Raw genomic sequence first — 19,072 nt, forward strand, 5'->3', positions numbered from 1 at the left:
ATTTCCCCCACAATTATGAGTTTATTATAATTATGCTCAAGAAAAAGAATTTTGCAATTATTCAACTCAAGTATACATATTGTTCGAATTATTCTCAATTGTTATTATGCTAGCAAGAATAGATTAAATGCTTTCTTAATAAAAACATGCTAATTGTTACCACTAAATTTTTATTCCTTTATTTAAGACTAAACTGCAATCACTAAGTTTAACTTATGTTTTCATATGTTGAACTTAGCAATTTCTCTCCACTAATGTAGGCAACACATAAATCTAAATCAAAAGGTCGTTTAAATAGGTTGTTACACGGCTAGGCTAGGGGTAGGTAAAAGATAGATAATCTTAAGCTAAAAACCCGAGAGTCAGCTTGTATCGGACCATCAGAATAAACACCTTCAATACACCAACTGATTTTGCTTTCACATGCTCTTTTGTACATCTATTTCTTTTAAGTACATATGCTCTCTCTCTCTCTCTCTCTCTCTCTCTCTTTAAGCATATTACTATATGTACTACAGTTGTTTTGAGCATTTGATAATTCTTTTTAACTCCCCCAAACTTATTTTTAGAGAATATTGTAGATAGACTGAGTATAGTGTTTGAGACAAGTTGAAGATAATTATGAGAGAAGTGATGGCTAGGTATTGCAAAGGTTCAAATAATATTAGGCCATATAGTCTCAAAGTTGGGTTTCAAGGGATAAATATTCATTAAGGTTGGCTTGAAAGGCTCAAACAATCCAAACAAAAGTTTGCCTAAGTCATTTTCAAAATTCCATGCTTCCTAGGATTTCGCCTCAAGAAATTACTAAGTCAATTCTAGAGACTTAAACTTTCATGCATGACTAACTTTCCTAAAGAATTAAAATTTAATGGTATGATTTTCAAAATTTATTAAGAGTAACATTATGTCATAGTTCAAATGATATAGCAATTATTGAGATAATAGAACTTTATTCATACTAGAAGTTAGCATAATTAACAAAAATTAAAATTTTTGAGCAAAATATACTTAATCATAATTATAAGAATAATGTATCTTGAAAACAATTTCAACTTTTAGTCTCCCCCACTTAAGATGAACAATATCCCCATTGTTAAAAACAATAGAGAGAATGAAAATATAGAAGTGAATATATACTGTACACCAGGTAGTACACTAGGAAAAGGAGCTGAGTCCAGTTTGATTGCTTAAACACCAAGTTTTTCCAAGGCAAATCCAATCCTAGACATTTACATATCTATTGCCACACTTCTTATTTTGCAATTTGTTCAATTTTATTGATGATTTCAAACTCTTATTTTATTATGCAAGAAATAAAAATCCTAATCTTAAAGACTTTTAATATCCTAAGAAAGAAAAGAAAATAAATTAAAGATTCTGCCTTTTTATTTATTTGTAGATCCCTAAGAATCCGACTCGTCTTTTGCTCCATCATCTCTATTTTTGCATGAATTGCTTCATTTCCTCTTCGATATTGGACTCATGGTTCAAATTTAAAATTTGGAAACTCAGGTACAAAAATAAATGGGTCATGGAATATTTTCGTAAAAGCGCTTTTCATTGAGTCATCTCGTATTTTTGAGTATCTTCAGTAAGCTTGTTGCTGCCACTGCATATGTTGCATTAGGTCCATCATCTTTGATAGCTCATCACGGAGATTTGGGCGAGGCGAATGAGTTTTAAATGTTGAAGTTGCCGTGTCAAGTTCAGTCGTGGTTCAATTGGTTCTGCCTTATCAGGGATTTTAGCTGACTATATTGGTTCGATCTCTGTGGGATCTTCTTTTTCTTCTTTAAGATCCTCGCTTGATTCAACTCGTTGCTGCAGAATAGAATCTTTGACTACTCGCTAGAGGTCCCAACCTATGGTTGTGCCTTGGCTATAACCTATCTTCTTTACATTTGTAAGAATTTTAGCTTTCAAGCACAAAATTATTATCGTAAAGGGAAAGTATGCTGGGGCAGAACATTTAGCGGCACAATTTCAAATTTCTCTCAGAATGATTTTTCTCGTATCAATGGTCTTTGCCATTAAAATTGAGAATAACAAGACAATTCACTTTAATGAAATTGTGGTCCCATGTGAAATAGGCATATGGCTAAACCGAATGAAATAAAAGCATACCTTTGCTAGTGGTGTCAAATACTCTCTACGACAAGTGTGAGTTTCATGCTTTGACACAATACACTTAGAACCCGGAACTGTAAGTTTCTCGAGAATTTCTTGCAATTTTTTGGCCTCAGTATTTTTCATTAAGGATGAATATTCGTTATCTTCAAAATCAGGTAAATCAAAGAATTCATTAATAGTGCTTGAATTTATTGGTACCTTGATGCCTCGAATAGAGGCTTCTGCTAATTCGCTAGAGGTCAAATTCACATAAAATTCACGAACTAACTCTTCATCTACACTTGGTCTTTTCTCACAAAACACTTCCCAATTTAAAGCTTCAGCAACTTTTTTAATGCTCGTCGTGAAATTAGTGTAATTGCTTTCTTTCAATGTAAAGCCTTTTTTTAGAAGAATTTGTTGATTTTTGAGATGCTATCGTATCTTTCATTGGCTTCTTCACAATGGAATTTGTTATGTGATTCTTCAACTTAGACAGAGGCATGAGTTCTTTTCCGAGGCATGATTAACTTAAACATAAGATGGAAACAAATAATTTTTCAAAAATTTAATTAGTATAAAATATTAATAATTCAGTAAATTGAAAAATCAAATAATTAAATAAAATTGAAATTTAGGAGAAAATTTTCTTACCACCTTTGTATAAAAATTAAGGACTCATTAAAATAAATAAATTTTAAAGCAAAATATTTTGATTGAGGGTTGGTTGAAGGGTGATCGGTTGGTGAATCTAGGAGGTGCAATGTTTATGGAAAAATGGTGGTCGAATTATGGCTTGAGGTTATGCCAAATTGGGACGAAGGTGTGGTGTAAGGGGCATGCAGCTAATGCAAGGGTGCGCATAACTTGAGGCGAGAAGTAGTAGAAGCGCGAAAATGCTTGAGGCCAGTAGTGACGTGCGACAATTGGAGCTTGTTCATCGGTTAGAGGTAGGAAACAGCAGAGGCCTGCGGCCTTTAACAACGACAACGTGTGAGCAGGGTTAGCGTGAATAGTAGGGCACAAGCAAGGTTGGCGGGAGCTAGTGCGTGAGCTGCAGGGTGGGCGAGCTAATGCGGGAGCTGCTGGGTGGTGCGTGCAATGGTGGTTGCTAGTGGTGCTTGTAACACCTGAATTTTGGGCCTAGAAGAAATAGGGTTTGAACAGAGGAACAGTTAGGAGACTGCACATAAATATTTAGTTGTGCAAGGAAGTCACATAATTGAATGTTTGCTTAGTGGTTAAGTGATTTAGGACTGTTTGGAAATGTCTGATAAGTTAGGGGTTCAATCCTTGGCTTATGCAAAATTTTTATTTTAAGTGAATAAAATCATTGGATCTAGATAGTAGGTTCTTAAATTATTGTGGTTAAAATATGATACAAATGAGTTGTTGGTCTAGTGGTAAGGGGCGTGTGAAGTGTACGTGGGGTCTCAGGTTCGAGTGGTGGCGCATCAAAAAGGGAGTATTTATTTTGCTGCCTAATTCGTGTGAGTGGTAGAGTTGGATTGAAATACTGCTAAATGGAGTTTGAACTGGTCATAGAGAGAATTGAGGAAGGATATTGGGGGAGATTTGAGGAGAGAATATTGGGATTTAGGGAGGTTGTTGTTCTGGAGAGATATATATCATCTCATTTGTTCATTGTTCTCGATGGGAGATTAGCGAGGTTTTCAATATTTTCAAGGTTTTCGTCGCTTTGTCCGACCTGCATTGCTTCAATTCCTAACTGGTGGTGGTCGAGGTGGATTGGCATATTGCCTGGGAACCAAGGGTACAATGATCATTGATTTTCGAAATAAGAGTGTTCGGAACGAAGGGAATCTGCAAATCGCATCAGGTGTGTAAACACCCCACTATAACTGTAGAACGAGAAAAGTCGAAAAGCCAGAAATACGGAGTTTCAGACCACACGAGCGCCGGAGCACTCGTGTGGTCAGCCAAACCCACAAATCGTGGGCGATAGACTGTAAAGGCCTCCATGAGCATTTTCATGGGCTTAGGCCGTAATGGGCCACGTTGGGCCGAAATGGGCCGTGTGGGCTCAATGGGCTCATGGGCCGTACACAGATGAAATCCACAATTTGTGGAAAATACTAGACTGGGCTTTGTAGATCTCATAGCCGTGGCGAAATCTGGTTGAACGGGCCGCACGAGCGTGTGGGCCCACTTGGGCTGAGTAATGGGCCTTGGGCCCATTTACACTGTTATGACCATTTAGGTTACTTGAGTCCCTCGAGGAGACTGCGAACCTTTCAAGAGATCGATATTTGCACCGATACCCTAAAATAGGGTAAAATGATTAAAATACCCCCATAAGGTAAAATGACCGAAATACCCCATAGGGTAAAATGATTGAAATAACCCATAGGGTAAAATGATCGAAATACCCCCATAGGGTAAAATGATCGAAATACCCCTATAGGGTAAAATGACTGAAATACCCTCATAAGGTAAAATGATAGAAATACCCGTATAGGTTAAAATGACCAAAATACCCCCATAGGGTAAAATGATCGAAAGACCCTCATAGGGTAAAATGACTGAAATATAAAATAGCCCCATAGGGTAAAATGATCGAAATACCCCCATAGGGTAAAATGACCGAAATACCCTCATAGGGTAGAATAAGCGAAACACCCCCATAAGGTAAAATAATCGAAATACCCCCATTGGGTAAAATAACTGTTATACCCCTAGGAGATGAAATGAGTGTTATGGCCTTATGTTATGTATGATTGATTTGCTCTATGATATGTATGACTATGATTGAGCAGGACATTTTGCATACACGTATGATATTATGTCACGATATATTGAATGATGATGGGTTGTTATATTTAGAGGAAGTGTACCATATTGATAAGGTTGCACGGGTCACCCAAGATGACTGTGGACCTACTGATGGCTATATGTCATTTATTTTACTAGCAACTTTGCTTCAATACTGTTTAGTGTCGCAGCCGGTGCTAATATTGGTGTGTCTAGCTGGGTGGGTCGATTTTATCCCCATATGGTGTGTTTGGCGGGACGGAGCAGTGTGTAGAGGCTGGATTGGGTAGGATTTCTAACTACATATCTGCGCTGATTAATGATTTTGTACTATTACTACATCGACTAATGTTATTACATACTATTCACTGCATGACTGATACCTGTTACTATTATGGGCCAAGGCCCCGCTGATACTATTACTGAATTTGGGCAAAGGCCCTACTGATGATTAGCATTGTGATGGGCTCAAGCTCAATCGTTTACTGTTACGGGAAAGGGCTTAGGCCCACACCGAACTGGACTATTGCTATAATAGGCTAAAGCCCAAACTGCATTTATTTACTATTTAATTGATTGTTTGCTTGTTAGGAGATTACACACTAATTTTTCGTAAAATACTGTAAAGGTTTCCACATCAAACAATGTTTTAAATATAGTAACAAACTAATATAATCAACACACTGCTAAAGACAACTTCAGTTTTTAATAAACCTGAGTTAGTATAGAACGAGTTTTCAATGAAATTGTGTTTTTGAAAAACACTTCAATATGATATCGCCAGATTCGGCCATAACTCCTAGGCTGGGTTTGGGGTGTTACATTTAGTGGTATCAGAGCCAAGTTACAAAACTCGATTGTGGAATGGGTTTTGAAAATATTTGGAATTTCTAGAAAACTGTTCTTGAAGTGTTTTGGAAAGTTTACAAGTGTGGCACACTGAGTCTCCAGTGGTGATTCCATAAGTTTTCTTTGTACTGTAGATTGCTTGAACTGAAATACACTAAGAGATTACTATAGATAGTAGGACTGTACTGAAACTCATTAGTTAGAGTAAACTGAAACTGTAGGAAACTGGAAACTGTAGGGAGACCTTGATTTGCGAAAACAAAACTCTGATTACTGCTTTTCATAAGACATCTATTAATAATTACTGGAATTACAAACTGATTCATAAAACTTCTTAAACTGATAATACATTATTTGATATGAGCACAAGAGATACACATGGACGAGGTACAAGATGTCATGGTAGAGGTCGTAGAGTTGTTCGAGTTGGGTCATCGTCATTTGGCCATATACCTAATTTGGACCTAGAGTACGCAACAGAAGTGTAGTGGTGGACTCTGTGTTATGCGACAGATTTGATAATTGGAAATGTTGAGGACGAAATTTCTTTAAGGAGGGGTGAATTGTAACGCCCCAAATTTCGGGCCTAGAAGAAATAGGTTTTGAACAAGGGAACAGTTAGAAGACTGCACATAAATATTTAGTTGTGCTAGGAAGTGACATAAATGAATGTCTGCTTCAGTGGTTAAGTGATTTAGGAGTGTTTGGAAGTGTTTGATAAGTCAAGGGTTCAAGCCTTGGCTTATGCAAAATTTTTATTTTAAGTGAATAAAATCATTGGTCTAGTTGTAAGGGGCGTGTGGAGCATACGTGGGGTCTAAGGTTCGAGTGGTGGCGCATAAAAAATGGAGTATTTATTTTGCTGACTAATTCATGTGGGTGGTAGAGTTGGATTGAAATACTACTAAATGGAGTTTGAACTGGTCATTGAGAGAATTGAGGAGGGATATTTGGAGAGATTTGAGGAAAGAATATTGGGATTCGGGGAGGTTGTTGTTCTGGAGAGATATATATCATCTCATTTGTTCCTTGTTCTCGATAGGAGATTGGCGAGGTTTTCAAGGTTTTCGTCGCTTTCTCTAACCTGCATTGCTTCCATTCCCAATTGGTGGTGGTCGAGGTCAATTGGGACATTTCCTGGGAACCAAGGGTACAATGATCATTATTTTCAGAATAAGAGTGTTCAGAATGAAGGGAATCTGCAAATCACATCAGGTGTGTAAACACCCTACTGTACCTGTAGAATGGCAAAAGCCGAAAAGCCAGAAATACGACATTTAAGACCACACGAGCGTGCGATCGCTCGTGTGGTAAGCCAAGCCCGCGAATCATGGGCGATAGACTGTAGAGACCTCTATGAGCATTTTCATGTGCTTAGGCCATAATGGGCCACGTTAGGCTGAAATGGGCCATGTGGGCTCAATGGGCTTGTGGGCCCCACACAGATAAAATCCACGATTTGTGGAAAATACTGACTGGGCTATGTAGATCTTATAGCCATGGAAAAATTTGGGTTGAACGGGCCGTATGAGCATGTGGGGCCACTTGGGCCGAGTAATGGGCCTTGGGCCCATTTACACTGTTATGACCATTTAGGTTACCTGAGTCGCTCGAGGCGACTACGAACCTTTTGAGAGGTTGATATCTGCATCGAGACCCTAAAATAGGGTAAAATAATCGAAATACCCGCATAAGGTAAAATGACCGAAATGCCCTTATAGGTAAAATGACTAAAATACCCCGTTACGGTAAAATAACCAAAATACCCCTATTGGGTAAAATGACCGAAATACCCCTATAGGGTAAAATGACTGAAATACCCCTATAGGGTAGAATAACTGAAATACCCCCATAAGGTAAAATAATCGAAATACCCTCATAGGGTAAAATAACCAAAATACCCCCATAGGGTAAAATGACTGTTATACCCCTAAGAGATGAAATGAGTGTTATAGCTTTATGTTATGCATGACTGATTTGCTCTATAATATGTATGACTATGATTGAGCATGACATTTTGCATACACGTATGATATTATGTCACGATATATTACATGGTGATGGGTTGTTATATTTGGAAGAAGTATATTGTACTGATAAGGTTGCACGGGTCGCCAAAGACGACTGTGGACCTACTGATGGCTATATCCATTTATTTTACTGGTAACTTTGCTGCAATACTATTTAGTGCTGCAACCGATGCTAATCTTAGTGTGTTTGGCTGGGTGGGTCGATTTTATCCCCACATAGTGTGTTTAGCGGTTGAAGTGGTGTGTAGAAGCTGGATTGGGTAGGATTTCTAACTGCATATCTGCACTGATTAATGATTTTGTACTGTTACTACTTCGACTAATGATATTACATACTATTCACTGCATGACTGATATCTGTTACTGTTATAGGCCATGGCCCTATTGATACTATTACTAAAATTGGGCAAAGGCCCTACTGATTACTGGTATTGTGATGGGCTCAAGCTCAATCGTTTACTGTTACGGAAAGGGCTTAGGGCCATACTAAACTGGACTATTACTGTAACGGGCTCAGGCCCAAACTGCATTTATCTACTGTTTGATAGATGGTGAGTGGTGTGAATGAGGGATAAAGGTAGTATTTAAAGTGATAGAAGGGAGGTGTTTAACTTGAATTCTTAAAACAAAGTAGTACTAAATTATTATAAGTCCTAATATTATATAAAGTAAATTAACAATTATTAAATAATATAATGTATATTAATTTCTTATTTGCTATTACTTCATTTATTAAAATAAAACTCTTAAATAAAATATTAAAGCAATTCTAATCCTATGTAAAGTTGATAACAATTAATATATATTATACAAAATATAATTATATATTAGTTATTATCATTTTATTTATTAAAATTAACTTAAAACTTGTATTTTAGCTGCTTGTAAAGATATTTGCAAAAGAGACAACTAATTTCAATATTTAGAAAAGAACAACCAAAATTTTCAAATAATTCAATTAAGTACCTAAACTTAAAGAAAATTTGAAAATTGAGTCATAATTAAAATTGGATCAAAATTGACCCTTTTATTTGAAAAATAAAAAATTTATTTTGTCACTTAGGAAATATTTTCTTAAGAGATTATGTTAAAATCAATTCACAGGAAAGATTAGAGGGGTCACAAGCAGTCCCGCTTAAGTTCCAATCTCCTAGATAGAATTTATTTTAACATACTAGTCCAAAAAATATACCCTAAGTCATTTATTTAAAAGAAACAAGAAAAATTATGTATCCAATAAAATGAATGAGACTTTATCCCTTTTCAGTTTTATCCCCCCAGTAATGTTTCAAGTGCTGAGCATTAACTCAAAAACTTGGTGAATAGTGAATAGTGAATGGACCGGACCAATTTTGAAACAAAAAACAAGAAAAATTATGTATCCAATGTTGAATGGACCGGACCTCCCTAATCTTGAAGTTCGACAACTCCATATGGAAAAATTTGGTGAATAGTAAATGGACCGGACCAATGCGATTTCAACTTTCCTGGGAAAAACCTTAATCTAGAATTGAACAACAAAACTTGCTGACCTGTTTCAAATTCTCTAACTCGGATGTGCTTATCATTCCATCTCTTTAATCTTTCATTGAATAACTTGGAATTTCCATATGAGAAAGTTCAGAATTCTTCTAATTCATTAAGTTGAAGCATTCATTTCTCTTTGGCAAGCTTGGGATTCAAATTAAGCTGTTAGAGAGCCCGGTAAGCTTTATGCTCTAGCTACAAAGGCAAATGATAGGCTTTCCCAAAAACCAACCGATAAGGAGACATCCCTAAAGGTGTTTTGTATGCTATCCTATATGCCCGTAAAGCATCATCCAGTCTTTTGGACCAGTCTCATTAGTTTGGACAAACTACCTTCTTGAGTATGCATTTTATCTCTCTGTTTTCCAGTTCAACTTGCCCATTTGTCTGCAGATGGTAAGCTGCGGCAACCTTGTGCTTCACTCTATGTTTTTCGAGTAACCATTTCAACCATTTGTTAACAAAATAGGACCCCACATCACTGATAATAGCCATAGAAGTTCCAAACCTTGTGACCACAAGTTTCTGTAAAAATTTCATCACAACCTTGACATCGTTCGTCGGATATGCTTCAGCCTCAACCCACTCAAATACGTAGTCTACTACTACCAATATATACTTGTGACCAAAAGACAGAGGGAAAAGACTGAGAACGTCAATACCCAAAACATCAAATAATTCTACCTCAATGATGTTTGTTCGGGGCATCTCATTTCTGTTGGTGATGTTTCCAACCCTCTGGCATCGATGACAACTCTTTATGTAAGCATATGCATCTTTAAATAGAGTTGACCAAAAAAATTCCGCTTGTAATACTTTGGCTACAATACGTGTACCTCTGAAGTGTTCCCCACTCGGAGCTATCTGACAATGATATAGAATCTTATGTACCTCATTTTCTGCCATGCATCTCCTGATCATTTGATCTGCGCAATTTTTGAACAAATATGGCTCTTCCCAGAAATAATACTTCACATCGTGAAGAAATTTCTTCTTTTGTTGATATGTAATATCAATTGCCATCAAACCACAAGCTACATAGTTAGCAAAATTAGAAAACCAAAGGGTTTTATGGACATGATTTACCTTGAGTATATGCTCGTCTGGAAATGTCTCCTAGATGGGTACAAGAGATGAAGTTCCTTCCTGTGGCTCCAATATGGATAAGTGATCTGCTACTTGGTTTTCAAAACCTTTTTGATTTTGGATTTCTAGATCGAACTCTTGGAGTAGAAGAACCTATTGCATCAATCTCGGCTTGGCATCTTTCTTGGCAAGTAAATATTTAATTATCGAATGATCTGTATAGACAATCACTTTGGTACCTACAAGATAAGATCGAAACTTGTCAAAAGTAAAAAAAATAGCAAGTAACTCTTTCTCTGTTTCTGTATAATTCGATTAAGCTCCCGTTAGAGTTCAACTTGCATAGTAGATGGGATGAAAAACTTTGTTCCTTCACTGGCCCATCACAGTTCCTATCGTGAAGTCACTTGCGTCACATATCAACTCAAATGGAAAATCCCAATCCAGTGTAACGATAATAGGCATTGAAACTAACCGATTCTTCAGATTATTAAACGCTTTCAAACATTCTTCATAAAAGTTGAATATCATGTCCTTCTCCAATAATTTGCATAAGGGTTTAGCAATTTTAGAGAATTTCTTGATAAATCTTTGATAGAATCCAGTGTGTCCCAAAAAGCTCCTAACACTTTTTACAGATGTTGGGGTTGGGAGTTTCTTGATAACATCTACATTTTCTTTGTCTACCTCGATTCCATGTCTTGTTATTCGGTGCCCTAGAACAATACCTTCTCGTACCATGAAATGACACTTTTCCTTGTTGAGTACGAGGTTTGTTTCTTCGCACCGCCTTAATACCTTGGCTAGATTGGCTAAGCAATCATCATAAGTGTCTTCAAACACTAAAAATCATCCATAAAAACTTCCAAATACTTCTCAACCTTGTCAGTAAAAATAACCATCATATATCTTTGAAGTGTAGTAGGTGTACTATTCAAGGCAATTATAATTCAAGACAAGTGAATTACAATCAACAATAGTAGAACTACAATTAGCACACTCAGATGCATCCACAACAGAACCAGATGCATCCACGCTAGAATCAGACGCAATCACTACACTCTTTAATGCCGAATCAGCATGTTCAAGAATATCGACGACAACAATACACACAAGCTTTTCATTCTGACCCATTAGCAGCTCTTGAGGCTTTAATGCAGTAGCATATGACTCGTACAGAAGCTATTGTGCAAGGGAATTCATCTTCTATTTGGGCGTTGGAGGCATAATTAGGACAACTTACTTCGAATCTAAATACTCGACCATCGGGCACACTATCTAGTGACACGAAAAATCCCAGTCCGAGGGGGAAAGAACACTGCATGGCTATCACTCTCAAGAGTGGTAAACAAACTGGCGAGCCGACTACAGACTCTATTGTAGCACCTCAAGATATTGGTGAAGTGATCCTTGGTGAGAAGGTTGAATCTGAAGAGCTTATCGGTGTACCAGATAAAGAAGTTCCACAAATTATCACTCATATGCCTAATGTCAAGCCTCGAAACTATCGACACAATCAAAGGTGTCGGCGCAATCAGATGTATCTCCACCTTTACCTTGTCCACAAAGATTTAGGGAGAATGAGTAGGATAAGCAATACCAATAGTTCCTAAACACATTAAAGCAACTTCAGGTCAATCTTCTTTTAGTAGACACTCTTGTGCAAATTCAGAATTTTGGGAAATTTATGAAGGAGCTCTTGTCCAAGAAGAAGAAGCTCAATGATATGAAAACTATTGCACTCACAGAAGGCTATAGTGTTGTTTTGACAAATAAGTTGCCTATCAAGATTAAAGATCCTATGAGCTTTACTATCCCATGTTCAATTGGCAACCATTATTTGGGCAATGCTTTATGCGACTTGGGAGCTAGCATCAACCTAATGCCACTATCTACTTTCAAAAAGTTGGGAGTTGGTCACATGAAACCTACTACAGTGACATTGCAACTAGTTGATCGATCCTTGCCTCAACCTAAAGGGCAAATCAAATATATCTTAGTTCGTGTGGATAAATTCATTTCTTTTCAGCTGATTTTATCATACTTGACTGCGAGGTAGACAAGGAGGTTCCCATAATCTTGGGATGACCATTTTTAGCCACCGGACGAACTCTTATTGATGTTTGCAAAGGTGAACTGACCATGTGACTTAATGATGAGCTAATTACTTTAAGTGTTTTCTAATCTATTCAATGCAAGGGTAAAAAAGAATGATATACTCTTGATGTGCTAGATGATCTAATTGAGGAAGAATTCAATAACCAAAGCACAATACTTTATGAGGAGTTTGTAGTGACATCTAATGATGAATTCTTAGATAATTGTGGCAACATGGTTGAAGTTAATAATATTGAACTCAGGTATAGATGGTAGATTGAATCCTTAGACTAAGCCAACAAAACGGCTCAAATTTTCAAGCCATCTATTGATGAAGCTCCTACTCTGGAATTGAAACCACTACCTACTCATCTTAAATACGTCTTTCTTAGTGATAATAATACTCTCCCAGTTATTGTCTTCACAACACTAGATGTAACTCAAGAAGAGAAATTGGTCCATATTCTTGGGCAACATAAATGAGCTATTGCTTGGAGTATTGTCGATATTCGAGGCATTAGTCCATCTTTTTGCATGCTTAAAATAAAGTTGGAAGATGATGGCAAGAAATCGATTGAGCAACAAAGAACATTAAAAGAATAAATGAAAGAAGTTGTTAAGAAAGAAATTATAAAATGGCTTGATGTTGGAATTATTTACCCTATTTCTGATACAATTGGGTAAGCCCAGTGCAATGCATCCCTAAAAAGAGTGGCATCACTGTGGTTAGTAATGAAAAAGATGAATTAATTTGTACATGCATCCCTATGAGATGGCGAATCTATATGAATTATCGCAAGCTTAAAGCTGCCACAAGGAAGGACCACTTCCTACTTCCTTTCATTGACCAAATGTTGGATAGGCTTGCTGGAAGAGCCTATTATTGCTTCGTAGACGGCTATTTTGGGTACCATCAAATTGCTATTGCACCGGTGGATTAAGAGAAAACAACTTTCACTTGTCCCTTTGGTACTTTTGCTTTTCGCCTTATGCCTTTCGGTCTTTGCAATGAACCAGCCACATTTCAAAGGTGCATGATGGAAATATTCTTAAATATGATTGAAGATTCTTTAGAGATTTTTATGGATGATTTCTTAGTCTATGGGAACGATTTTGATCATTGAACTGACAATTTGGATAAAGTATTGCAGCGATATGAAGACATACATCTTGTTCTAAGTTGGGAAATATGTCATGTCATGGCACCTGAAGGCATTGTGTTAGGCCATCACGTCTCTAGTCAAGGCATTGAAGTAGACAAAGCTAAAGTGGAAATCATTGAGAAATTACCTCCACCGACAAATGTGAAAGGTAATCGCAGTTTTCTTGGGCATGTGGGGTTTTACCGAAGATTTATTAGAGATTTCTTAAAAATTGCAAAGCCCTTATGCTCATTACTGGAACAGAATAAAAAATTCCTCTTTCACGATGCATGTCTGGATGCATTCATTCAATTAAAGACGCAGCTAGTAAATGCACCCATTATCGTTGCACCAAATTGATCTCAACCTTTTAAAGTTATGTGCGATGCAAGCGACTTTGCTATGAGTGCTGTTCTAGGACAACACAAGGGAAAAATATTTCATGCCATCTATTTTGCTAGCAAAACTCTTACAGAGGCTCAAATCAATTATTCACTACAGAGAAAGAATTTTTGGCTGTAGTCTTTGCTTTCGACAAGTTTTGTTCTTATCTTGTCGGTCCAAAGGTTATCATATTTGCTGATCACTCGGTGTTGAGATATCATTTTGCGAAGAAGGATGCAAAACCAAGACTGATACATTGGATCTTAATGTTGCAAGAATTTGACTTCGAGATTAAAGACTATAAAGGTTCAGAGAATCAAGTTGCAAACCATCTGTCTTGATTGGAAGTTGGCAGGGAAGATGGAAATATACTTTAAATTATCAACGTATTGCCAGATAAGAGGTTATTTGTTGTAGATGCAACCTCTTGGTATGCAAATTTGGTTAATTATCCAGTGTGTAGAAAACTCCCATTGGGTGTCACAGGCCATGAAAAAGAAAGACTTCTTCATGAAGTAGTGAAGTATCATTGGAACAAGCTGTATTTATTCAAGGTATGCAATGACAACATTATTTGGCGTTGTGTTCCAGAAGAGTAGATGTTTTCAATCTTGAAGCACTGTCATGATGCTCCTTATGAAGGTAATTTCAATGGCATGTGAATTGATACTAAGGTTTCTCTAATTAGAATTCCATTAGCCTTCATTATTCAAAGAAGCCCACAATTTTATGAATTAATGCGATAGGTGTCAGATCACTGGTTCTATATCACAACGCAATGAAATGTTGCAACAGTCAATTATGGAGGTTGAATTATTTGATGTTTGGGGTATAGATTTCATGGGACCATTTCCAAGTTCATTTGGAAATTTTTATATATTAGTACCTGTTGACTACGTCTTGAAGTGGGTTGAAGCTGTTGCAGTCCCAAAGGATGATGCAAAGACTGTGCTTAAATTTTTTCACAAGCATATACTTACCCACTTTGGCACACCAAAGACATTGATTAGTGATTGGGGTACACACTTTCATTGTAACCAAGTTGCAGCCGCACTGAAAAGATATGAAGTGAATCATATAATGGCTACTACTTATCATCCACAAACTAATGGACAAGCTGAAGTATCGAATCGAAAAATTAAAAACATTCTTGAGAAGGTTAGGAACCCTTCGAGGAAAGATTGGTCTTCCAGACTGGATGACGCTTTATGGGCATTATGGACAACATACAAAATCCATTAGAGATGTCACCGTATCAACTGTTTTTTGGGAAAACATGTCATTTGCCAGTTGAACTGGAGCACAAAGCAATGTTGGCAATTAAGCAAGTGAACATGGACTATGAAGCTGCTGGAAATAAAAAGCTGTTGGATATCACTAAACTAGAGGAGATTAGGCAAAATGCCTATGAAAACGCTGCAATTTACAAGGAAAAGACCAACTGATGGCATGATAGAATTATTTTGCAGTGACAATTTATCGCGGGTCAACGAGTTTTATTATTCAATTCTAGACTGAAACTGCACCTGGGTAAATTGCGCTCTCATTGGTCTGGACCTTTCGAAGTTGTCAAAGTATTTCCTCATTGTGCTATCACAACTAGAGATTTACATGATGGACAACAATTCAAAGTGAATGGCTAACGATTGAAACATTATTTTGGGAATATTGATAAAAAGCAGGCAGAGACCATTAAATTGGTCGAAAAATTTTAATTTTTATGGAATTTATTATTATGTAATTTTATTTTATTTTTGTTTCTATTCAAGTTTGTTTTACATTTTTTATTATTTTTACAGAATAATTAGGTACCATTGTCGACGTACTTGGACTTTATTGTGAACGCAGTTCATACTATTGTACTGTCACGTATGACTGACCACGAATGAAAGGCAGACCATAATTTCCAATGTTCCCACCGATCATCCGAGAGTATGAACCCTCATCCGAGGAAGATGACTTAGGTGACTGAGACAGATTGGTGGAATCCCCTCCCGTTGTACACGTCTCTGATGATGAGAAAGAAGAGGACTCAAAGGACATTAAGGAATGCATGAGAAAGATTAATAGCCTAATCGAGGGTGACTTCATTGCTGGTCAAGAGGCGCCTGTGTTGAGGAGGAAATTGATGTGGGAGAGGAAGAAGTCCATGTTGCAGTTGTGAACGAGAAGGTCGAGGAAGAAAATACTGATAAAGAAGCTGCTGAGAACATTTTCAATGCATCTGAGTTTGTGGATGCAACTACTGATAATCTGGAGCGAGATGGAGCTAGGCCGGCAGAAGCTGTAGAGGTAACCAGTGAGGAGCACCACAACTCATTGGCGGTAGTGGTCTATACTGGACCACTCAAGCTGACCCTTCCTACACAAAAAAACAATCGATGAAGCCAAGGCAGCACTTGAAACTGAGGAGCGATCTGAGGACAGTGCGAAGCCCAAAGAAAAGAAGATAAACGCTACAAAGAAAAAAAGCGTAAGGAGAAGGAGAAAAAGAAGAGGAAGAAGAAACATCGTGCAACCACATTAATGGCCGAGGAAAAACTGAGTTCGTTTATTTTAAGTTTTAGCTGTAGTATTCATGCATTGCATGTAGCTATAATTTTCCTTTTGTTTGTGCATATTGTCGTTGCATTTTTATTGTCATTGCATTTTAATGTTAGTGCATTAGGGACTATGCAAACTTTAAGTTTAGGGGAATACATATGGGGTTTGGAAATATTTTTTTTGAGTTTAATGAAGCATACAAGGTTTATTTGTGGTTAATGCAACTATGTTTGAAATTTTTTGCTACATTCGATGATTAACTCTTGAATCATGTGAATTATCAATGATTGAGTTGAACAAATTTGACTGAATATTGTATCTTCAATTCTTTGATGAATAATTTAGATTGCATTAGTAATGGATGACTAGTAGCATTCCTTGAATCTTGAATTAATCTGCCTTTTATAGTTGCTTATATATATAGTTATGAATAAGTGACACTTCAAAGCGGGTGTATTAGAAAAATGAATCTGGCCAAAGGCTTTCGTTGTATAATGTGTATGTCAGTGCAATTACGTACTGCCTAGAGGTTTGTTTCACTCCATCGTTACTTCTTAGGAATAAGGGTACAGTAATGCAACGGTATCCCTTATTCACAAAAAAAGAGACATAAATTGTACAATAAATGTTGTATTGGTAGATAGAATTTAGGATTTAAAGCATGATGCTGGTTTTGATGAAGTTGCAATCTTATTCATTCATACTTATGTATTGTCGATGCAATATTCTGTCATCTGAATGTGACTCATTCATTGGCATTTTAGGTGATTCAAGTTGCTAGAATGATCATTTGCCTTAGTGAATTCTTGTGTAGCCTTGCTAGTTTCTGTTTTACTTGAGGACAAGTAAAAACTCAAGTTTTGGGGTGTGATAGTACAAGAAAGAATATATGTTTTCTCCCTACTTATTGATTAAGTTTTTCCCATTTAGTTATCTTTAACACATATTTTAGCATCTTTAGTTCAGTAAATTGCATTTTATAACTCAGTGGATATTAACCTGTTTATCCTTAATTTTGTCATGTTTTGGAACCAATGTCACCACATGAGTATTTCCAGATTGCGCCCAGAATTGTCGCCACACCTAACAATTGTCCAGATAGGAACGAAAAGGTGTGAGCTGTCCAATCTGGTACAAACAACTTGTATGTACAGAGGCATAATGATTTTGATGAAAGGACACCTATGTTATTTGGATAAATATTAATATTCACGTGAAAAGGAAAGAAAATGGGGGCTTTTTTGGGGGTATTATCTTCTTCAACCTATCTTTTGAAGCTTTTCGGCTATGGTAGCTTAAGCCTTCTACCGGTGAACAGACGTGAAAGGGATGCAGATTAGCTCTTGACGAGGAGCCCTGAGTGCAACACAAGAGGGAGTTGAGAGATCAAATCAAGATTTTTTAGGAATAGTACTCTCCTCTTTTTTTTATATTTATTTTTTTAAACGCTGGTGATTACTTTCTATTTCATGTTTTTATGAAAGTATACATGATTTCTGGGTTAAATATTATTTTATTCAATTTTGCTTCTACTATTTAATCTTTGGGTTTGAATGTTTTTAGCATGGAAGTGTTTTTTCGGTCACTGACACTGGAAAGTGCAACTACAATTCAAGCTAACAAGCATGACAATGGAAGTTGCTTGAGGATTAGAAGAATTTAATCCACTTGTTCTTAATAGTGTTCCATTACCATCATCGGAAGGTGTGGTGAATGTGCATGTTTAAGTCTTAGATTAAATATAAATTTGAGCTTGGTAAGATATTCTTTGTAATTTAATGCATTGACAATCACCTATCCTTTTATACCTTGTGAGCACTTAGTATTCTGTTGAATATTCACATTGGGAATCCTAGTTTATCATTATCATATTTTATCTTATTGTTTTCAAGTTATTGCTTCGACAAATACTCTCACAATTTATCTCATTTCTATCTATTTATTGCACTAACATTAATAGACAAAAGACAACCATCCCCGTGTGATCGATATTCAATAGACTCATATCTGTCTACTATACCTGCATCAATAGTGTAGGCTTGCACATCATTGCTGTGACATTAAATAGCCAATCATAACCTCTTTCCCTTTCAAACTAGCTTAATCAGCGGGATTATAATCCCCAATATTAATTTGGTTCCCGTCCCTAAAATCATGCAAGATGTTAAAGTGCGATCCCTTAGCATCTTTGTCTTTTCTTTCTTCCCGACCAAACACCAGTTTTTGACCTATTCTGTTATTCTGGCAGTTGACCACCATCCAGGGCCCAAACGTATCTGATTCTTTCCCATTCTCAACCAAAACTGAGGTATCATGATTTCCTTGCTCTGCCACTTGATCATGTCTGGGTGAAAATGAATAAGAAGCTCTTCAATGACAAAAATACCCGCACAGAAAACAAATGTTGGGAAAAGACTTATACTCAACATGTTGAATATGACCATCCACCTTGATTTTAAAGACCAATGACTTATTAAGGTCAAGGAAAATCGCTATACAAACAAACCGGCCCCTATGTGCATTACCCGT

This window comes from Gossypium raimondii, chromosome 4 (assembly GCF_025698545.1).
Source record: "Gossypium raimondii isolate GPD5lz chromosome 4, ASM2569854v1, whole genome shotgun sequence".
NCBI lineage: Eukaryota > Viridiplantae > Streptophyta > Magnoliopsida > Malvales > Malvaceae > Gossypium > Gossypium raimondii.